A 22,095-nucleotide genomic window follows, 5' to 3' on the forward strand; every position below is an offset into this window, starting at 1 on the left:
TCAGTGATGTCATGAGTGATGTCACTGACCATGTCATGAGTGATGTAATATGTGACGTCATCAGTAGTGCATTGCGGGCGCGCGAGTTATAGTTAGCTGAACTAACTATAACGGGGGAATTTCAATGGTTTTGTACAAGTGAAAAGTCCAGCTAACTATAACACCCCTGAAACCTATGGTTTTTTCAGTGAATTTCTGAGGTTTTTTAAATGCTAATTCCTAACTATAACGTGCCTGAAACCTATGGTTTTTTCTGTGAATTTCAAAGGTTTTTTAAATGCTAATTTCTAACTATGCCTACAGAGATAGGACATGTGAAGAAAGAAGAAAAAATGCACAGAAAGAAACAAAAGAAGTGCAGAAAGAAGCAACAGAAGTCCTCAAATACGAAGATAAGTGCAGGAAGAAGGATAACGTGCAGAAAGAACAAAAAGAAGAGCAGAAAGAAGCCTTGTTGCAAAATCATCCTGTACCCTCAACTTTTTCAGACGGATACTGGTGGTAACTGAGTCTGACTAACCAGTCCTAGAGCCAGTGCTATGTTAAAAGACACTTAGAATACAGTGAAAACACCTACATACACTAGAGAACATTATGCGTTGGGGGTCCCCCTGTGATTAGCATGACCTCCTCTGTAAGCCCCTAGTATATAATAGGGCATGGGGATTAAAACTACCTCTTAAAACAGGCCACAGGGCGTTTTTGCACACGTTAACTCAGGCCCCGTCCCCTCCCTTTACCACTGTGTAAACAAGCCCTGTGTCCATTTTTAGTTGGGAGATTAAGTTCATTTGAATCCTGAGGGTCCCTAGGGTCCAACTAGCCCACTAGGTACCTCCAGTAAGTGCCACAGAGCTGCGTTGCAAAGAGGTGTAAAAAGTGGCACGGCCTGGACCACCTCTCTGCAATGCAGCTCAGTGGCGCTTACTGGAAGCACTTGGTGGGCTAGTTAGCCCCCAGGGGCCCTCAGTATTGAAGGGAAATTATATCCCCAATTTAAAACGTGCCATAGTGCGTGTTTGCACACGTCACCTCAGGCCCCGTCCCTCCCTTCACCACTGTGTAAACGCGCCCTGCGGCTGTTCTAAGTTGAGAGATTAAGTCCCCTTGAATCCTAAGGGTCCCTAGGGTCAAACTAGACCACTAGGTACCTCCAGTAAGCGCCACAGAGCTGCGTTGCAGAGAGGTGTAAAAAGGGGCTTGGCCTCAGAACACCTGGCTGCAGCGCAGCTCCCTGGCGCATACTGGAGATGCCTGTTGGGGGCGCGTTTGCAGAGTGCTGCACGGAGGGGGCATGGCCTACGGCACGATGCCAGTCTTTTATTTATTTTAGTTTTTTAAGAAGGGGGGCTGTTTGGTTCCCCTTCTTATTCTAATTTATTGGCCCTGATGACCCCATCCCCCAGGGCCAGTCTCCTAATTATATTTTTTTGACCCCAATCCCCAGGGCCGGCCACTGTTTTTTATTATTTTTAAAAAATATATATTTATAGACACACCTAGGACATGCTGGACAAACCGTACGTACCTATCACCATGACGATTTGCGTGATATTCATTAAAAGGCGACTATGCATGCAATGAATCCACGTGGAATGTATTTACACCACTAGTGAAGCTCTGACATGTCTGATGCCCTACCGTGCCTAATCCCGGTAGACACCCTTGTCGTTTATTTATACAAACATGGGTAGCTATTGACGGGCACATTTAATACACATGCACACCAAGCCATTCAAAGGGGATTCGACAAAAATTCGACCAAAACTATGCAAGAAACCCCCCTCACGGTTAATAAAACACACATCCGGATGTGTAATACTTTTTATTTGACTCTCTGGAAAGGGGACGAACATCACTTGAGAGTCGCAGGGCGCTCCTGACAGAGCCCAATGCTGTGTTACACCCACCATTGCCTGCCGAGTGCCACACACCTCTGTGTTGTATTCCACTAGCTAGTGCATATGCTATGACACTCTCTAGCCCATGTGCACTGTAACACCACCCCGTGAATATGTCATGCCACACTTGTCTTCGCACGGGTTATATTGCCCCATCTAACGTGCCTTCCTCGATGCCTATGTTATAACGCACAGTGCTATGCCATACATATTACAATCTGGGATCCATATCTTTGTCACAGTGCATATGCAACGTTACACTCCCCAGCACATATTTTATATTACAACTTTAAAGACTAGTTAGGTTACACAACACTGCCCTGTGCATATTACACTCCAAGGCGCATATCGCATAGCACGCGCTAGTGCCTGTGCTATCTCGCACTCTCCAATGAATCTGTCATTGCGCACAATGTATTGCATATTATATTTCACGCCCGGTTCATCTTATATCACACTTTTTGGTGCATAGTTTATACCATACACTATATCTAGTTTTCATTTTCAATCGTGCTCTCAGGACTATGTTCTATATAACACTGTGTTCACCTACCCTTTTCACAGGCATTACATTTTGCGATAGGGGGTGGAGGGTCAGGGGGTGTTTCTGCCAAGTGAGCCTGGAGTCACAGTCACAAACGTCCTCTTCTTCCTGAATAAAAGTGAGATTATGCTGCATACTTGTTCATATTTTAAGTAGTTCGCACAGACACAATGTTTTAAAAACAATAAAGTTCCTAATACCCGCCTTCTCAGAACAGTTAGCTTGCTGCCCCATCCCCTTCCTCCCTATCCTCTGTTGTGTGAATCCATGGACTAGCCTCCTCCCTCCTGCCATGCATGGTCTGATGTGCTGCCACTGCCCTCAATTTAGTATGATGTACCAGTCCACTCCTCCTGCCCTCCATTGCCCAATTCTATGCCCCATCATTGACCTCCTGCTTAAATTCTGTGCTTAGCTTGCTGCCCCTATTCTCCTTCCCCCTGCCCTCCGATGTCTTTGTGCATGCCCCTGCTCCATCCTTTTTGCCCACCATGTCCCATGGACCTGCCACTCCTATCTACTCTGAGTGTTCTGTTGAGCTGCCACTCCCCTCCCACCTGCCTAGCATTGTCAAATGACTGTAACCTGTCCCTGCCACCTCCACCCTGCCTGTCCACATGCCATGCCCCTATCCTCTTCCTCCTGTCCTACATGGTCCATTGTACTGCCACACCCTTCTGCCCTCCCTGGTCTGTTGTGCTGCAACTGCTCCTCCTGCCTGCCCCGTGTGGTCTGTTGTGAGGTCCCTTCCCCTGAACTTTCTTGTCTGTGCACAGGTCCTGACCCTCCCTTCTATCCTCCATCGTCCTTTGTGCATGCCCCTCCACCCTCCTTCTTGCCCATCATAGCCATTGTGCTGCCACTAACCCTCCCACTTGCCATGCATGGTCTTCTGTGCTGCCATGGCCCCTCCCACCTTCCCTGTGTGGTCAGTTAGCTGCCCCTGACCCCCTCCCACCTTCCCTCCATGGTCTGTGTGTATGCCATCACAGTCTCACTGTTGCTCTTCATGGTGTGTCTTGCTTCTAGTGCCCATCCTGCCTGACCTCCATGGCTATCTTGCTGCTCCTGCCCTGCCCCCTTGCCCCCAGCCCTACTCCCTCCCTCCTGGCTTGTCTGTTCCATTGTAATGCCCCTGATCCGTCCCTCCTGCCCTTTATGGTCTGTTATGCTGCAGCTTTCTCTCCTGTCTGTCCATTATGGTCAGCTAGCTACCATTGCCTCTTGCCCCTCTGTTCTCTGTTGTCCATGTGCATGGTCCTGTCCCCTCCCTCTTGCTTTCTATGGATTGTTGTGCTGCACTCCCGTCCTGCATGCCCTGTGTGGTGTATTGTGCTGCTGCAAACCCTGATGCCTGCCCTGCAGGGTCAGTTTGGTGCACCTCTCCATGTGCCTCCTGTCCTCTGTTATCCAAGTCCATGTCCCTATCCCATTTCCTTCCATGATCCAATGTACCATACTTGCGAACATTTTGAACTTGGTAAGAGGGAGATTTTGAAAAAAAACTGGGGTATTGATTTTCCCCTTTGAGTTACATTGAAAAAGAGGATATTGTAGACAGGAGACAGATCAAATAAAGCCCATTTGAGCTTAAAAACATTGGACGTTTCCTGGCTGAATCGGGTCTGTTGGCATGTATGGTTGTACTACCATTGCCTCTTCCTTCTGCCCACAATGGTCTATTACATTGCCACAGCCTTGAAGGAGGGTAGATTTTGTATCACAGGGGCCCCCTGGCCCGTTCTGTCCACACCTGAAGTATGAGACCCTTGTCCTTGCCCTGCCAGCTGCATTTGTAGGCCGTATTAAATTGACCAGCGGGTCCTGTGTTGCTATATATTTATCCTGAGACATCCTTACCACTCAGCCAGCATAAAACCCCTGTGTAGGCCCTTCTGTTCAATATGTAGGCCTCTTTGTTAAATTGACCATAGCTCTGCAATTTTAGTGTATAGCAGTCTGAAGGCAGGTCTGCGAGGCCTTCTGCTCCAAACTAGTAGCCCCCACCCTACCCGAGTGCTCCGTGCTCGGTATCAAAGTTCAACATCCCCCTGAAGCTGTCGACATACAGTAGGCTGCATCCTGGACTGGTACTTGCTTCCTGGGCAGGTTTCCCGCTTTTAAGGAAGTGGCAACCGCAGAGCGTCAAGTTAGGAGAACTGATGAAATTTTATACATGAATATAATGAATTCCCGTACAATACCCATTATTTTCTGCTTGCTCTATGGAACTTACGATAAGCGATTGGCCTGAGAGACTGACCTTTTCACCCAGTCCATTGTCAGCATTAAGTGGGTAAATGACGAAATGTCTGGTAAAATCTGCAGACGAAGCTTTTGGGTAGCATACGTAGGTAGATGTAGCGTGCAAAGGAGCCCACAAAATGATATAAAAAGGGAGCACCCACAGATATCGACGGACTACCTCGCCGTCTGTATGTAGGTTAACAGGCAGTGCAGGTTTTCCCCAAGAGCTGGGAGCTCTTGTCTTCCTTTGCTTAAAATGTCTTGCTCTGCTTTGCGTATCTTATTCTATTTTACCTATATGAAATGTCATGTTATGTTTAACCATTGTTCTCTTTACTTTTGCATTTAAAAGATTTTGTATTGTAATTGCAGGAATGCTTGCTCTAAGAGTAAACGTGAGTGTTCCCTAGGTAACATTTTCCTTGGTGTAACTTGTTTCTCATGATGCATTTATAGATGTGTTTTCTCTCTCTCTCTGTCAGTACATTAATTGAGATACAGAGAATATCATGACAGCTGTATGATTATCTGGATTCTGTATTTTGTACTTTGTCTCTATTCTGCGGTTTCTTTGAAGTTGCATCTTCTCATTAAACTGCCATTGTATTCTGCCTCCAATTCCATGTCTCATATGTCTGTTTTCTTCATTTTTGGAGCAAGCGTTCCTAGGCACCCCGGCTCAAATTAAGGTGCCCCTTTTGTCCCTGACTCACTCTCCTGCTCAGTTCTGTGGTGGCTCCCGGGGATCTGGGGACCGCCCCTAGCTTCCTTGACCCGTAATAGATCTTCCCTCCAACAGCCTCTCTTGCAAGTCCTGTATTGTTGGTTTGTTGCCCCTGCCCCCCTTTCCACTGCCCTCCATAGTCTGTTGTGCTTCCACGGCCCTTCCTGCCTGCTCAGTGTGGTTAAATTGTTGCCTTTGCACCCTCCTACCTGCCTTCAATTTTCAGAGTCCGTGCCCCTGGCCTCTGCCTCTCAACAGTATCCTAATGAACAACTAGATTGCTAACATTCTATATTTATTACAAAAGTGTGGAACGCCTGACATCATCTTGATGTAATCAAAACTGTAATACCTAGAGCATTTCCTTTAGAAATTACATATATGAGAGGGTCTTATTGGCATCAAAATTATGGTTAGTGCTCTAAAAGACTAAAATAAGGACATATTTTCTGAGTTTTCAAATAGCGACAAAGCACTTTTAAATTATTTGTTATCTTTATGTTTTTTATCCAGTTGACCACTTGATTAAATTTTGCACTTAGGGGAGAGGATGTGGTGTTACTTCCAGAACTGCAGACTTTGCAACTGGGGAACCAGGTTGAAGTTTCTGCTTCAGCTCGACATTCTGTGAATCTGGTCAAATCACTTAGTCTCCCCATGTCTACAACCAAAATGAATTTGTTCTTGTGTGATGTAACCAATGCTCATGTAAAGCACTCCAATACCTGACAAGTCTGCACTATATAACACTGCAAAAACACAAAATAATAAGTGTTTTGCACACTTCTGTCATTGGGCTATATTTGGGCTACATCTGGGTGATTTTGGGCTACATTTGGGCTCTTTTGTCTCCGGTGGCCATCTTGGGAGATTTATTTGTTATGAAGTTTCCTAATTTCCTCATGTACTGCAGTCTCCTCAGTAGGAAATGCTTTCAGTTTTTTACTTTGATTCCATCATGAAGGTATTCAGATATGTCACACATTTGCCATAAATTCAGAATGTTAGCACTCTAGTTGCTCATTAGATCACTGTAGTAAAACTACTGCACCATGGAAGTCTGCTCCTGGTATTAAAAGTGCATGTTTCAGTCTGCATGTCAGAATTTTTTAATGAAATAGAAGAGGATTTGAGAAGTCACTCAAAATGTGCCCTCATTTTCTTTCTTCAGCATTAATCATAATTTCTATGGCAAAATGAACCTCCTCATTGTGTTCCTTTTTAAATTAAATGTTTTAAGTGTTACCAGTTTATTCCAATCAAGATGGCTTCAGGTGTGCCATACTTTTGTCATAATGAAGACAGTAAGCGCTCTAGTTGTTTTTAAGAACATTCTGGGACATTCTGTCATTGGGCTATACTTGGGCTACATCTGGGTGATATTTGGGCTACATTTGGGCTCTTTTGTCTCTGGTGGCCATCTTGGGAGACTTATTTGTTATGAAGTTTCCTAATTTCCTCATTTACTGCAGTCTCCTCAGTAGGAAATACTTTCAGTTTTTTACTTTGATTCCATCAAGAAGGCATTCAGATGTGTCACACATTTGCCATAAATTCAGAATGTTAGCACTCTTTTTGCTCATTAGATCACTGTAGTAAAGCTACTGCTCACCAGGGAAAACTGCTGCTGGTATTGAAAGTGCATGTTTCAGTCTGCATGTCAGAATTTTTTAATGAAATAGAAGAGGATTTGAGAAGTCACTCAAAATGTGCCCTAATTTTTCTTTCTGCAGCACTAATCATACTTTTTATGGAAAAATGAACCCCCTCATTTTGTTCCTTTTTAAATTAAATGTTTTAAGAGTTACCACTTTAATCCAAGCAAGATGGCTTCAGGTGTGCCATACGTTTATCATAAGTAGGACTGTTAGCGCTCTAGTAGTTCTTTGGAACACTCTGGGAAGCTGCAGTAGAACACAAAGGAATCAACTGACAGTCTCTGCCCTTGTTGGATGTACATGTTTTACTGAGAATGTCAGACTTCATTCTCACATGACTGAGAAAGATAATGTGAATTTACAGAAAATATGCTCTCAGTTTAGCCTATAGATCACCTTCCAAACCTCTGTGGTAAAAGCATGAGAAAATATTTTTCTCTCAATCATGATATCCCAGCAGAAGGCTTTTTCACATGGTAAAATCACCTTAGAACATACCACAATTCCTAAAATGAGTATGGTACCATCAACAAATGATTTATAATGTAACTAAAGTCTTAAAACCTTCTATTAACTGCAATGCTTTTTAATGAGGTGCTATCATGTATATTGGTCCCAAGATGGCTGCCAACACTTCTTGGATGAAGTGCTGACAGCCAATCAGATCTCAGGATGAGATGTGTGGTTAGGCTCCGCCCACATATATATATGCTTTTAAATGCTATTTTCTCAGGAAATACTGAACAGATTTACACCAAACCTACAAAAGGCACTTCCTTGACCTTATGGCTACCTCTCTGCCAAATTTCAAGTAATTCTGTTCAGCCGTTCGGGCTGTAGCTGTGTCTAAAGGTCCTATGGAAAAATGCATGGGGAAAACGCGTTTTGGGACCCCCCTTTTTTCTCAGCCCCCGCTTGACGAATCCCCCCGAGACTTTCAGGGTAGGAGCGGAGCGTAGCGCCCCACCTGTTTTGAAAAATTCGCGAGGATTCGTCGACCGGCGCCAAAGTTATTCAAAATAGAATGTTGCGGATTTCCTATGGAAACAGGGTCCTAACTATAACTACCTACTGGCGACCGCCAGTAGGTAATATATATATATATATATATATATAAATAATTTAAAGTGCATTAACACGTGAAAGCCAGAGTTTATTTAATGCATCTTTAATCTACATCTACTACCATCCTTTATGCATCTATATACCTTCCATGTACTTATGGATCTATATATTGATTACTTTTGCATCTATATATTTATTACTTTTACTTATTTATTACTTTTTTCTAATTCAGCATCTCTAATGCACTACCCTATTTTTCACCCTATACCACTCTCAATATATTCTCTACCTCAACTCTCTGACTGATCTCAAACCTCTTTCTACTACTCTTTCCAATGCACTACCCTATTGCTCACCCTATACCTCTATCAATATATCCTCTACCTCCACTCTCTCATTCATCCGAAACCCCATACCACTACTTTGGTCCCCAAAATAACCCTTTTGAGACTCTTCCCTACTCCACCTCTTCTTGCAGCATCTCATAACTCTTTTACTACTCCGATCCCCCAAAACAAGTCTTTCTAAACCCTCCCTCTGACTCTTCCCCCTCCACCTCACTTTTACTTATCCCCCTCCACCTCCCTTTTACTCAGCCCAAGCCTTCTCCTACTGCTAAGAGCTCCAAAACAAACAAACAAAAACAATTCTAAATCCTTCCCTCTTCTATCACTCCACCATCCTTTTCAATCCAAATAACAGACTAACATGTCCACCACTCAAATTAATTTCATATTTCACTTTACTAATGCACCACTAATACTTTATGGGTTCCGTTGTAGCGTGCTACTCGCAGAAAAAGCACTTCAAAACCTTATCAGGGGTAGCAAGCGCTTTATTAATGCAAACCTTTTTATCTCTTGTACCCCTTCGCTATCCTTCTCAATCCAAATAATTGGCTAACACATCCACCACTCAAATTTCTTCCATATTTCACTATACTAATTCACCACTAACACTGTATGGGTCCCAGAGTAGCATATTACTCGCCGAAAAGGCACTTCAACACCCCATCAGGTGTAGCAAGCGCTATATAAATGCAAACGTTTTTCCCTTTTCTATCCCTTTCAATCCAAATAACAGACTAACATGTCCATTACGGAGTAGTGTGCTACTCGGCAGAAAAGCACTTCAACACCTCATCAGGCTTAGCAAGCACTTTATAAATGCAAACCTTTTTACCTCTTCTACCCCTTCGCTATCCTTCTCCATCCAAATAACTGACAAACATATCCACCACTCATATTACTTTCATATTTCACTATACTAATTCACCACTAACACTGTATAGGTTCCAGAGTAGAGTGCTAGCCAACAAAAAAGCACTCCAACACCCCATCAGGGGTAACAAGATCTATATAAATGCAAACCTTGTTCCCTTCTCTATCCTTCCACTACCCACTATCCTTTTCAATTCAAATAACCGATTAACATATCCACCACTCAAATTACTTTCATATTTTCACCATACTACTTCACCACCAATCCATTATGGGTTCTGAAGTAGCATGCTACTCGCTGAAAAAGCGATTCAACACCCCATCAAGGGTAGCAAGCGCAATATAAATGCAAACCTTTTTCCCTCTTCTATCCCTCCACTATCTCAATACAAATAACTGACTAACATATCCATTACTCATATCACTTTTATATTTCACTTTACTAATTCAACACTAATCCTTTATGGGTTCCGGAGTAGCGTGCTGCTCGCCGAAAAAGCGCTTTGACACCTCATCAGGGGTAGTAAGTGCTATATAAATGCAAACCTTTTTCCCTTCTCTATCCTTCCACTATCCATTATCCTTTTCAATCCAAATAACTGACTAACATATCCACCACTCAAATTACTTTCATATTTTCACTATACTAATTCACCACTAATCCTTTATGGGTTCCGAAGTAGCATGCAACTCGCCGAAAAAGCGCTTCAACATCCCATCAAGGGTAGCAAGCACAATATAAATGCAAACCTTTTTCCCTCTTCTATCCCTCCACTATCTCAATACAAATAACTGACTAACATATCCATTACTCATATCACTTTTATATTTCACTTTACTAATTCAACACTAATCCTTTATGGGTTCCGGAGTAGCGTGCTGCTCGCCGAAAAAGCGATTTGACACCTCATCAGGGGTAGTAAGTGCTATATAGATACAATTACAATACAATACAATACATAACAGCCATAGCTACAATGACCCTAGCACCAAGATGATAATATTAGTTTTAGTCTCCTCAACACTGTTTGATTTTTATCACTCAAAAATCAGCTATAAATATATTGTGGAAATTCAACCATACATCAGATTAGAAGCCCTGAAAATGCACCCAATTTCTTCTCGAAAACGTGCTTTACAATATTTGTATACATACATTAACCCCTTGCGTGCGGGTTTATTTCTCCCGCTGTGCAGGAGAAATAAACGGCGTTCGGGAACACGGCGTCTCCCGGCCGTCGTGCGCACACGCCCACCGTAATGCACTACGGCCGGGAGACGTCGTGCGCACGCAAGGGGTTAATTCAAACAAGCAAACACTTCTAATTTAGTAGGTTGGCATCTTCACTGAGGAGCTACTTACAGGTAGCTGGAGAGCTACCAGTAGCTCACGAGCTACATGTTGGAGAAGCCTGCATTAGTGTAACGCCTGATGTGTGGTACTGGACAGGGCTGGGAGTGAACAGATGGAGCCTCCATGACTTTGGAACTGCATAGGATACTCTCGGTGAAGAGGAAGGCTGGTGGGCGGGCCTATGTGCAGAGAAGGTAGTATTTTATTTGTAAAAGAATATGAGTGAGGCCCAAAGTTTTGTTCAGAAGCCTGCGACCAGCGGTGTCAAAGATCATGGGGCCTAATATCAAGGGTCCGTAGTCTTGAGTCCACCTCATGCCTCTTTAATCCATCACCAGACATTGACTGCCCCTGTAGCTCTCTCTTGCAAGTTCCTGCTTTCTTTATTTGTCATATTTTTTCCGTCTTCCTCGTTTACCCCTTGTGTTCTTCACTGTCTTGATCTGGATCCAAGTCTGATGCAAGCACCGGCTCAAATTAAGCACTGATGGGTGCAGGCCTCCAGTACACGCCCCTTTTCTTTTGTCCTTTATGTGGGGTAATGAAATGCTTCCTTGTTGGCCTCAGCAGGTGATGGCCTTCATGGCGATCTTGAGCAGGCTATGGGCCCAATTACTCACTGGATCTTGTAGTAATAGACAGACCACGCGTGCACAAGCCTACATGTGCTCGCTTCTATCCCCACCAATTCCAGGCAAAGGCTCGCCTGTCTCAATGTGGGGTGAGCAGCAGGTCATGGTGCTAGCACTGCACCCTCAGTTCACACCTCATCTTGGGCAGGCCTGAGACAGCCGATGGGGGTCAGTCCGCTTTGTCACCAATGTGGTGTTGAGGTCCTAAGTCCCATAGCCGAGAAGACAATACAGACAGAGAGGCCATGTGCGCCCAACTCCATTTTATTAGCAGAGTCATCTGACTGGTGATGCCTGTGTTGGTTGGGTTTTGACCGGGTGAATGTAGGGACAGTCCTCTGGTCGCACTGTGAGGTGTTCTCGCGACACTACACCTTTTTACAAATACATCAATCATCAGGCTTTCGTTTCCTTTCTCTGTGTTCGTATATCATAGCTTTTAAAATCTTATTTTGTTGCATTTTGCGGGGTAAAAACGTAATTTTTGGCCTTCTGCTGTAAAATAAAGATTTTTCTTTTTTACAGAGGAAGAGGGTTACTTGAGTAGAGCTAAAAACTTTTAAAAAAATGTTTGGATATGAAATTACGGTTGCCACAACCCACCTTGCTGTCTGGATGCCATGCTTCTAGTTCCAAGCTTTCATTTCATAACCTAAGGTGTTCTGAGAGTTTTAGTCCTTGTTCCGACCAGTTGGACATAGCAATGATTTACAGAAATAAGTAGACCTGGAAACATCTCGTCGAGACGACATGGAGCTAGCGGTCTCCGTCTCTGAAATGTGTAGGCGGGTCCTTCGAAACAGAAGTCACTTCGCTTGGCAATATATAATGCCCTCTTAAGATCCCTATGGCCCTCTTTATGTGGTCCTAATATTTGTATATTTATGAAAGCCCACCAGCTGCTAAATCCTTTGTACTGTGGGTAGACATGGGATAGTGTACATAGCCCATACACCATTGTTCTGATTACATGCAACTTCTGACTTTAGGAACTTGCCTGTCATTAGAAAATGTGTCACATGTTGCCTGTGGCATAATTTATGACACGCTAACTAGCTATGTAACAAGGAACATCCCGCACACCCCTCCCTCCTGCCTCTCACACTAACTGAATACGAGCAGACAGGCAGACAATGACTACTAAATTCTCTAACTGGTTACATTTTACCAGAAACTGCAAAAGCTTAAATAAATGCTTAAAGGAATGCTGACACAACTGACTGACACGGATGGTGATACAATGGCTACCAAATGTAGGTACCCGCGGTGAACCTTGGCTACTATCTAAACATGGAAAAAGAACAGATACTTTAAATCCAATATATGACTTTCTGTTTTCTAGCTGTAAAACAATGCTGTGGGAACAGTACTACCATTGGCTGCCATTCATTTCGAGTCTATTTTGAAAACGCTCCAATTTAATTTCTGTCCTTTAAGGTGAATTTGTAACACCGCATGTCTGCCATTGTCTGCTATACTGAAAGTCCACATTGACCTTTGTTACTTTCTGCTTATAATAGATGTGCATTAATAAAGTGTGTATGTTTTTTTCTTTCTAATTTACTATATATAGTTTCAGAAATCTGGTTTTATAAGGTATAAACCTTTTCGTATGTAGATAAAGAGGAGATTGTACATCACCTCAGTTTCAAGGCTTTCTAAGAGCAATTGGGCTGCAGATTTGTGCCTCTATTTGGTCACTGAATTCATAGGTGAATTAAAGTATCCCAACTTTGTACACTGATGGATACTTTAGCTCATATTAAATAGGTGATAGGCAGAGCATTTAATATTGAGGGGCTGAATAGCAGGTTTCTATGCAATTAGCCATTTTCAAGTTGGATAAAAAGGTGTTGACTTCAATCCAAAGAAGACGTTCTCTGGTGGAAAAGTTTTAGTCGCTTTTTACGGCATTAGGAACAAGCACAAAAGTAAGTAATGCATAGACCCATCAAAAAGATAGTACATTGAGAGATCAACTCAGGCAGGTAATAACGCACCGAGTCAGCAAGAGTTACAGAGATCCAAACCCTACCCACCAGTAAGCCTATGGATTGGATTTGAATGACCTCGTTATTGGCATCCAAAGCTAAGGTTTGCTGCAACAAGTTCCTAATGCACGACAGGTAGACATCCATACAGTATTCCAATCATGGGAGAGACTTCTCAAGTAGGTTACATCAATGGAGAATCTGATAATATTCAAGAAGACTAGATCTACTCTCTCATTATGAGAGAGAAACACTCACATGGGGCACTTCAGTCGTACATACTTGGTCATGCCACATACTTTAAAAATACTTGAAGCCTCGGTTTAGTCAGCATAATTCAATGATTGTGCATACCTAGAACTGCTGGAAACATCACCCCACCGGGCGAGCTCCCTAATACCGCTTCTTTGTGAGGAATTTGAGGCTACCAATGGACATGTGAATCAGTTCTACTGGCAGTGGCCCATACACATATTTGAGTAAGGTCAAGGATCCCACAAAATAACTGGAAAAAGCACATGAACTTACTTTCCAAGATGCAGCCAAGAATGCCAAATTGAGCAAGATTGTATGTGTCAAGGATCAGTAACGGCTGCTGCGGCTGCAACTTTGGATATTGAGAGGTACTGGGTTACTCGTTAAGGTGATGACTACCCACATTAAGTAATAAACACAATCCTTGTCAGGGTGAACCACTATTGTAACTAAATGAATATGAGCTAAAATTCCTGGTAGCTATGGCACAGAGCAGACAGGCTTAACTTGGAGGCAATGTGTAAAGTATTCATGCAGTACCATAACCACTGGTTAATATCTAAAAGGAAGTTTTAGACCTGTCAAACAGGTTTATTTTGACATTTTGAATTGCAGTTTAGTAAACTGCTCGAGTCGGCTGTAATGGTAGGCCTGACGCCGTGTTGATGTGGCTGCTGTAGTAGATGGCACAATATGTGTTGCTGTCCTCTAGTGGTATTTACATTACAGGCCCTGCGTAATCTGGTACCATATACTCGCAGTCAACAAATTCCAAGGCATTCCATTGTACAAGGTACAAAGGAAGGGTGGACTCAGAAATTTCAATGTTCTACATCACAATTGTCCTGTAAGATACCCAATGAAATTTCCCACGACCGAACTACACACAGGCCCAAAGACCAGTTATGTATAGCCAAATGCAACATCCACCTTTAAGAGGCACCAGAAAGAGAAACTGACTTATGAATTAGCAGCATATTGACACTCAAATGAAGAAAGCTGGTCAGTGTTCCATTAAAACAAGCCAAAACCACCAGCACTTCTACTGCCACCACACCAGTAGTGGAGAAAACTCGGGACCCTGAACAGTGTGTTGGATCGAATGGAGATGGATAGCTCTGGGCCATACAATGTCCTAGAGTTAGTGCATGAACCACAGCAACCAAGCCCCGGTACACTAGAAGCAGAACCCATACCACGCAGAAAGGGAGCCTTGCATACAAATCATCACAAAACAACACTTTGTGTGGAGAGAATCACTTCTTTGCCTGATGCTCAACCCATTTTTAGATTCACAGTGTTAAGTGAAAGAATATGTGTAACAGATCTATTTGATTTTTTTTACCTATAGAGCAGAATTACAAGGTTATCATTGAGGTGGAATCTGGCTATTTTTTAGGTTCAACATTGTGCTGGGAAGGTGTAGCCAAGCCATTATTTCCTTCTTGCCCCCATAGTGTGTACACTTAGCCTACTGACAGCTAGCTTCTCTACTTTAAGGCTTTGGTCTGGAGCCCACACCTCTAGAGACATGGACAGAGAAATGGGAGAATGTTTTAAGCCCTGATTAGTTCCCATCATCAAGAGACTCTTATGAAATAACCAGAACACTCAATCAGAGGAGAGAGCGCTTCTAGGTGTGACCTTAGTGCCCCGTCACCTGAGCAACTGGAAATTACCCAGCCCCACTTCACAGTCACCTGGGGGTGTAGGAGTGTGGGTAGAGACCTGGGATCAGAAGCTGAGGAACTTTGACAAATCTTTCCGGAGGAAGAGGTGATTTGGCAGCCCGTAATGTCTGCACGGATGATGATCTGTCTTGTGTGGCAACAAGAAGCCTGAAGGGTGCCTAGGCAAGACAGGTATTTCCTGGACTCTGGTGAGATGCCTGCCAGGGCCTCTCCATCAGCCTCATTTGACAATGACCTACTTGCCCCCACATCAGGCAAGTGCTGATCATTCGCACTGCCATGCATTTCTAGCTTACATTCTGATGCGGATCATCAGAGACACTAAGAATTTAACTTCCCTCCATCTGTGCAAGGGAGGGCTTGGAGAGCAATCCACCATCCCAGTCCTGAGGAGGCAGGCTATATCTCTAGTCAGGTACCTTAGAGGGCATGTCAAACTGTTACTCACAACTGGGGTTTATTTGCAGTTTACTGCTCCCACAGCACCATTGTAGTTTCCTGCCTTGCGTTTGAGTCCTGGTAATTACAAGACAATTGTCTATTCCACCATGATTTGCCTCTCAACCCTGCTGACAGCCATCTGTCTCTAGTTTGGTGTTCAGTTCTGGTTTTAACTACCTTGTTTGCACACTGCAAAGAGCTCAAACCCTAAAGCCCTGTTTTTCCTCTCAATTCAGCCACCTAGGCAAAGGATCCATCGACGAGCCCCAACTTAGTGTGCCAAGAGTCCTAAAAACTTCAGCAGGAAGTGCTCTCTGAGGTAGGAGTGACATAGGACCTACATTTACTGGTCTCAACACATCCCTCAAGGCACTGAGAAAAACAGTGTTGTGTTTCCTTCGTTGATATTGTTCTCCGTGAAAAGGATTATAATAATGGGTACAGGCCAGGATTATGCAACGCTCTGGCAGGTCCTATTACACCTCCTTACCTAGTTCGTTGTTTCTGAAACGTCAGGCAATGCACACTCGCTTCAATTAACCCAAATCCCAGGGTGAAACATTGTGTGCAAACAGAGCCACTGCATCCAAACCAAAACCAGGTTGCCTACCACTCAGTAGAATCAGATTGAAACCAGAAGTAATCCCCAAGACCAAAAAAAAGAGTCCAATATTCACATACCTTATGCGAAATGTTACATAAGTCAGTGGGCTAATTTTTTGGGGAAATGGTGGTTTTTGAAGCGTTTAACAGCTTCTGAGGCTAGTAATATAAACCAAGACTTGAAACACAATTTTTACACTGCAGTGCTAATAGCCGAATACTTACCGTTAGGCTCAATGTCTTGTACATGGTATAAAGAGATCCACTCCCAACCAACTATAACCTGGGCCCCAGTTATTGCAGAAATTTGAAATGTATTAAATAGCTAAGAGAAATGAGTTGTGTCAGAGTCTTCAGGAGTAGAACTTTTAATGACAAAATTGAATTCCAGAAATAGTTACAAAAAATATCAACAGAAGAATATTACATGGCAAGCCAAAGGGTTATTCTTGGGTAAAGCCCAGTGTTAAAAAATGGTCAGTTTTCTCCTATGTCGCGTTGAGCACTCTTTTCTTGGCTTCTTATCAAATGGATGGCTTCTCAGAAGAATGGCCCAGATGTAGATCGGATTATGATTTGCAGACCAAGCACCTAAACTCACAGATTGAGGTAAGGGATGCACGATATGTACTAGCTTTTCTTAAAGTAAGTCCTACCTATTAGGAAGGAGTAATTCATCTTCCTTCACAGAAGCAAAGGCTTTAGTGGCACCATGGTCAAGGAGATCTCGGGATCCACTCAACCCCAATTATGGATTCTTTTTAACACCCATCCAGTGGAAATCAGGCCCATTTTGTTACCTGCACTAGTGTCCATGGCATCTTTTGCGCTGCCACTTACCAATGGTAGCAGATGTGAGAACCTTGACACCTTTGGGCAAAGTTTGCGCTTTATAAGACTAATATTCATTCATTCATTAAACCAAATTCTGTTATGCTAAAAAAGGGACTGCAAAATTCACTTTTCAAGCAAGTAGTTGATTTTTTTAAGCTTTTAGGGTATTAACCAAATTAGTGAAACAGAAATTTTCCATATCATGGAAAAAGGTGAGCATCCCTCAGACTAAGCACCCCGCTCCTGGCAATCCAATATGCGTATTGAAGGCATTTAGAACTAGGAGGTGCTAGCCCAAGAGTGCCTTCCCAAATGACACTGGGCATCAGCTTCATCCCCAACATGCCAACAGCAGGTTTTCTTTTCTCTACTCAAATCTTTATTTATACTTTTTCCATTGTATGAACCGTGCACAATGTACAGTAAACGCTGAAAAAGAAGGAAAGAAAAGACTGTGGCACTTATCTCTTTTCCATACCAGTATACGATTGTAGGTGTACCCCTTCTGTCAGTGGTGTTTGGGTACCACCCAGTCTGCACAGTGCAACGTGTGCCCCCCCGACCCTCCTGTCAGGAGCACTCCTTTTGTATGTCCCCAGAAGAATACATGGTCCCCCTTACGTTTTCCCAGGTCGCCCGCGCCCAGCCATTTTCCACCAAGGGTTGTGGGCACATGGGGGCGTGGCCAAGCCGCGGGCTGAGATGGCCGCGCGGTGTTGAAGCTCCGTAGCCGACTCAGCGCTAAACCTGTCTTTCCCGACCTCCTGATGCGGGCGATGGCTGCCCGGACCCGGCGCTGACTCCCCTGTTCCCCTGCAGCGACCCGGAGTGGCGATCTGGCCCCGACTGCGCCCGGAGCGACCGACGAACGCCAGGACCGAGCGGACCTGATGTCCAAGATGGCGGCCTGACTCGGCGGCCGGGGAGGTTAGTGCGGCGGCGGCGGCCGGTTGTGATGCGGGTGGCCGGGGGGGAACCGGGGGGGGGGCGTTTGAGCGCTGGGGCGTGGTCTGGTGTGGGTCTGCTTCGCCCCCTTCGCCGCCGCTGGCCAGGAGCGGTCCGGGCGTTGGGCCGTTGCTCGGCGCCGCGGTCGCGGCCTCACTCGCTGACCCCTCTCGGGTTCCCCGGGCTGTTGCAGTCTGGGGGTATGGGGGGGCGACGGAACGGCTGGCTGGCGGTGGGGGTGGGCTGGGGGGGATCCGCGCTGACCCTAGCGCCCGGGCCGCCTCTGACCCCCTTCCCTGGGACCTTGCTCGGCTGCTCCTGGGGTTCGCGGCCTGCGCCGTCCGGTCTCCCTCTCCCCGGCCCTGGGTCACCTGGCCGCATCTGCTGACGCCCCACTGGCCGCCCGCTCTGCTTGGTCCGGGGCTCGGACCCCCAAGGAGGCACTCCCTGGTCTTTGGCGCGGAGAAGTCGCCTGGTAGCGGTGCGGCCGGTGCTGGTGCCCGGGTCTGGTGTGCCGCGTGACCGGAGACTGCGGGGGACCGCTGCATCGCCCACGCTACGGGCCAAAGAAGTGGCAGAGCCGTTCCTCTTCCTGGGCCGTCGTTGCAGCGCCTTGCAGCCGCCTTGTGGCCCCCTACCCGCGACTCGCAGTCTGGCCGTGTGGGGGCATGGGACGGAAGGACCCCAAGCAAAAGACTCTGCCCTTTGAAAGGCTCCACGATCAGCCGGCGGACCGTCGCCCGGACATGCCGGACCCTGCTGGGGGCCAGTCCTCTGGCCCGGCGGCTGTTGCTCCATCCCCTGACTGGCTTCAAGAGATGCGTGCTGGATTCAGGGCCCTCGATGGACGCTTTGATGCCCTGAACAAAACGCTAGAAACGATGGGGGCGAAGATCCAGGCCCACGATCAGCGTTTGGTGGAGGCTGAGGCTCGAATATCGGCGGTGGAAGATGGCGCAGTGCAGGACACCAAGCGCTTAGATCGGCTGGAGCGCATACTAAAGGACGTGGCCATCAAGAACGAGGACTTGGAATCGCGCAGTCGGCGCAATAACGTCCGAATCACTGGGATTCCGGAATCCACGGCTACCGGCAGGCTGGATGTTTTTGTTGAGCAACTGTTGTCGGACATTTTTGGGAGAGACTCCTTTACACCAGGCTTTGTGGTCGAGAGGGCGCACCGCTCCCTGGGGCCGCTACCTAACCCGGGGCTCCCGCCTCGCCCTCTGATCGCCCGGATCATGAACTTCCGAGACCGGGATACGGCCCTGCCGCTGGCCAGGGAGAAGGGCGAGATCACCTGGCAGGGCTCGAGACTCTCGTTCTACCCAGATTTTACCGCCATGGTACAGGAGGCCAGGCGTAAATATGTTGGGGCGAAAGCGGCGCTCCGCAACCTAGGCCTCAAGTATGGTATGCTGTATCCGGCCCGGCTGAGGGTTGACATCGATGGCCGACCGCGGATATTTGACAATCCTACTGCGGTACAGGAGTTCTGCCGAACATATAAACCACGCAGGGGCCCTTCGGGGGGCGATGAGGATGGACACTCTCCTCCGCGCAGTGGTTCTGCGATTAGCCAGGACCTGTTTTCCGGCTCTGGGCCTGGCTGAGTCAGTGCCCGCATCCCAGCTTTAGACTTCTTTTTCTGACTGTTTGCAATGGGGAAGTTTGAGACACTTTGTTATGTCCTTGCTTTTTCTGTGGTGCTGGGTCGGCGGCGGGTCGTTGCCATTCCCCTTTGGTTGACACCGCCGGGAGCACTTTTGGCTTAAAATGCTTATTTCTTGTCTAATTGTATATCATTGGTATTGTTATTTGGAGCTTCGTTTTTTTCCCACAGGTTGGGGTTTGCCTCACGTTTGCGTGATGTGGCTGGGTGGGGGGAGGGGGGATGGGATGGGGAGTTTTGATATTCTTGACATGGCTGGTCAGATTGTAACTTTGCGGATACACGGAGACGCTTCTGCTTTCCTGCTCTCAGTGCTAGTGGTATGGCAGCGACGGTACACATAGGCTTACATGAAACCCCCCTTGGCCTATCTCTCATGTCTTGGAACGTCAGAGGCCTGAACAATCAACGAAAATGCAAGCAGGTACTCCACTATCTGAATCGACACAGGGTCGACATTGCCTTTCTGCAAGAAACGCATTTACACACCTCTGTTCCCGCGCGCTTTGCAGCTTCCTGGGGCGCCCATAGATACTTCTCCAATTTTAGCAATTATGCCCGAGGCACCGCGGTGCTGATTCACAAGAGAGTCCCGTTTCACTGCCAGCTGTTCAGGGGGGATCCGGAGGGACGCTACTGCATAGTACGAGGGGTATTAATGGGTCATGCGGTCATCCTGGTATGTGTGTACGCCCCTAACACTGATTCCCCGGAATTTTTTCATGCGCTGGCTGCCCAGCTTGCGACGCTTGAACCAGTGGGCCTCATTCTTGGCGGCGACTTTAACTTATTGCTGGATGCTGGTTTGGATAGCACGTCTGGGGCTGCTCCTTCCAAGCCTAGGGCGCGGCGCGCACTTTTGGACCTTTGTCACCAGTTCTCCCTAGTCGATATTTGGCGCAGGCGCAACCCGAACACCACTGACTACACACATTTCTCGGGGCAACACAACACTTGGACCAGAATTGACTATTGGCTGCTGTCCCCGGCCCTGTCCCCATGGTTTCGTGGGCTACTTACTCTCCCTAGAACGTACTCAGACCACTCCCCTGTGTCGCTCTGCTTGGATGTTCCGCGCCCCGAGGGTTTTGAGCGACAGTGGCGATTCCCTGGGAGAGCACTGCTGGACGACTTATTTGTCCACGAGATTTCTGAGGTGATAGAAGACTATTTCACGATTAATGCAGGATCTGTAGACTCTCAGGCCGTGCTCTGGGAGGGGTTTAAGGCCTACATCAGGGGGATTTGCATAGCTAAGCACGCTGGGGTCCTGAAGGCGCTGCGCGCGACCATTAAGCAACTGGAGACACAGCTAGAGTCGATTGATGCTGAAGCGCAGCGTGAGCCGGCTGGTGACGTGTCCGCTAGGCGGCTTTGCCTCCTGACTGACTTTCGGGAGGCAGCGGACAGAGAGATTCTGTATCTTGGGAAGTACCAGACGGCGCGTAGATATGGTGAGGGGGACAGGCCGGGACGCACGCTGGCTCAGGCTTTGAGGCCTCCGTATGGTAAGTCCTTAATAGTTGAGGTGCGGGGCGTAGATGGTTCACTCCACACTACACCCACCGGGATCAGAGACGAATTCCTGACCTACTTCTCCGAACTATACAAGACCAAGCTGGGGGAATCCCCAGCCTCTCGTGCGGCCTACTTGTCGGAGATCGCGCTTGTGTTCCTGGATAAGGGCATGCAGGAGCTCATGGCGGAGCCTATAACTGTGACGGAGGTGCGCGGGGCGATTAAGGTCCTTCGCGGGTCCACAGCCCCCGGCCTCGATGGCTTCTCCGGGGATTTTTATAAGGCCTTTTCTGATCTGCTGGCGCCACAGCTGATAGAGGTGTATGCGGAGGCGCTGGAGCGCGGCTCCCTTCCGGCTACCCTCAGCGAAGCGGTAATAGTTCTACTTCCAAAACCAAACAAGGACCCGACGTTGTGTAGCTCATATCGGCCCCTCTCCCTTTTAAACTTTGACTACAAGATCCTGGCAAAGATAGTGGCCAACAGGCTCTCTCAATTGATGGAATTCATCATTTCGCCCGTCCGATCGGGCTTCGTCCCGCGCCGCTCTACGTCTTTAAATCTGCGGACGCTTTTCACGGTTCTGCATAGAATTAATCCGGCCACGCCTGCTGCGGCGGTCCTCCTGGATACCGAGAAGGCCTTCGACACCCTAGAATGGCCTTTCTTCCTTTCCGTCATGCAACGTATGGGCATGCCGGAGAACTTCCTTGCTACCACGCGGCTTTTGTATAGCCGCCCCACGGCCCGATTACGTATCAATGGCACGCTGTCTTGTCCCTTCTCTCTAACGCGTGGTA

Source organism: Triturus cristatus, chromosome 4_2, assembly GCF_964204655.1.
Source record: "Triturus cristatus chromosome 4_2, aTriCri1.1, whole genome shotgun sequence".
NCBI classification, from domain to species: Eukaryota; Metazoa; Chordata; class Amphibia; order Caudata; family Salamandridae; genus Triturus; species Triturus cristatus.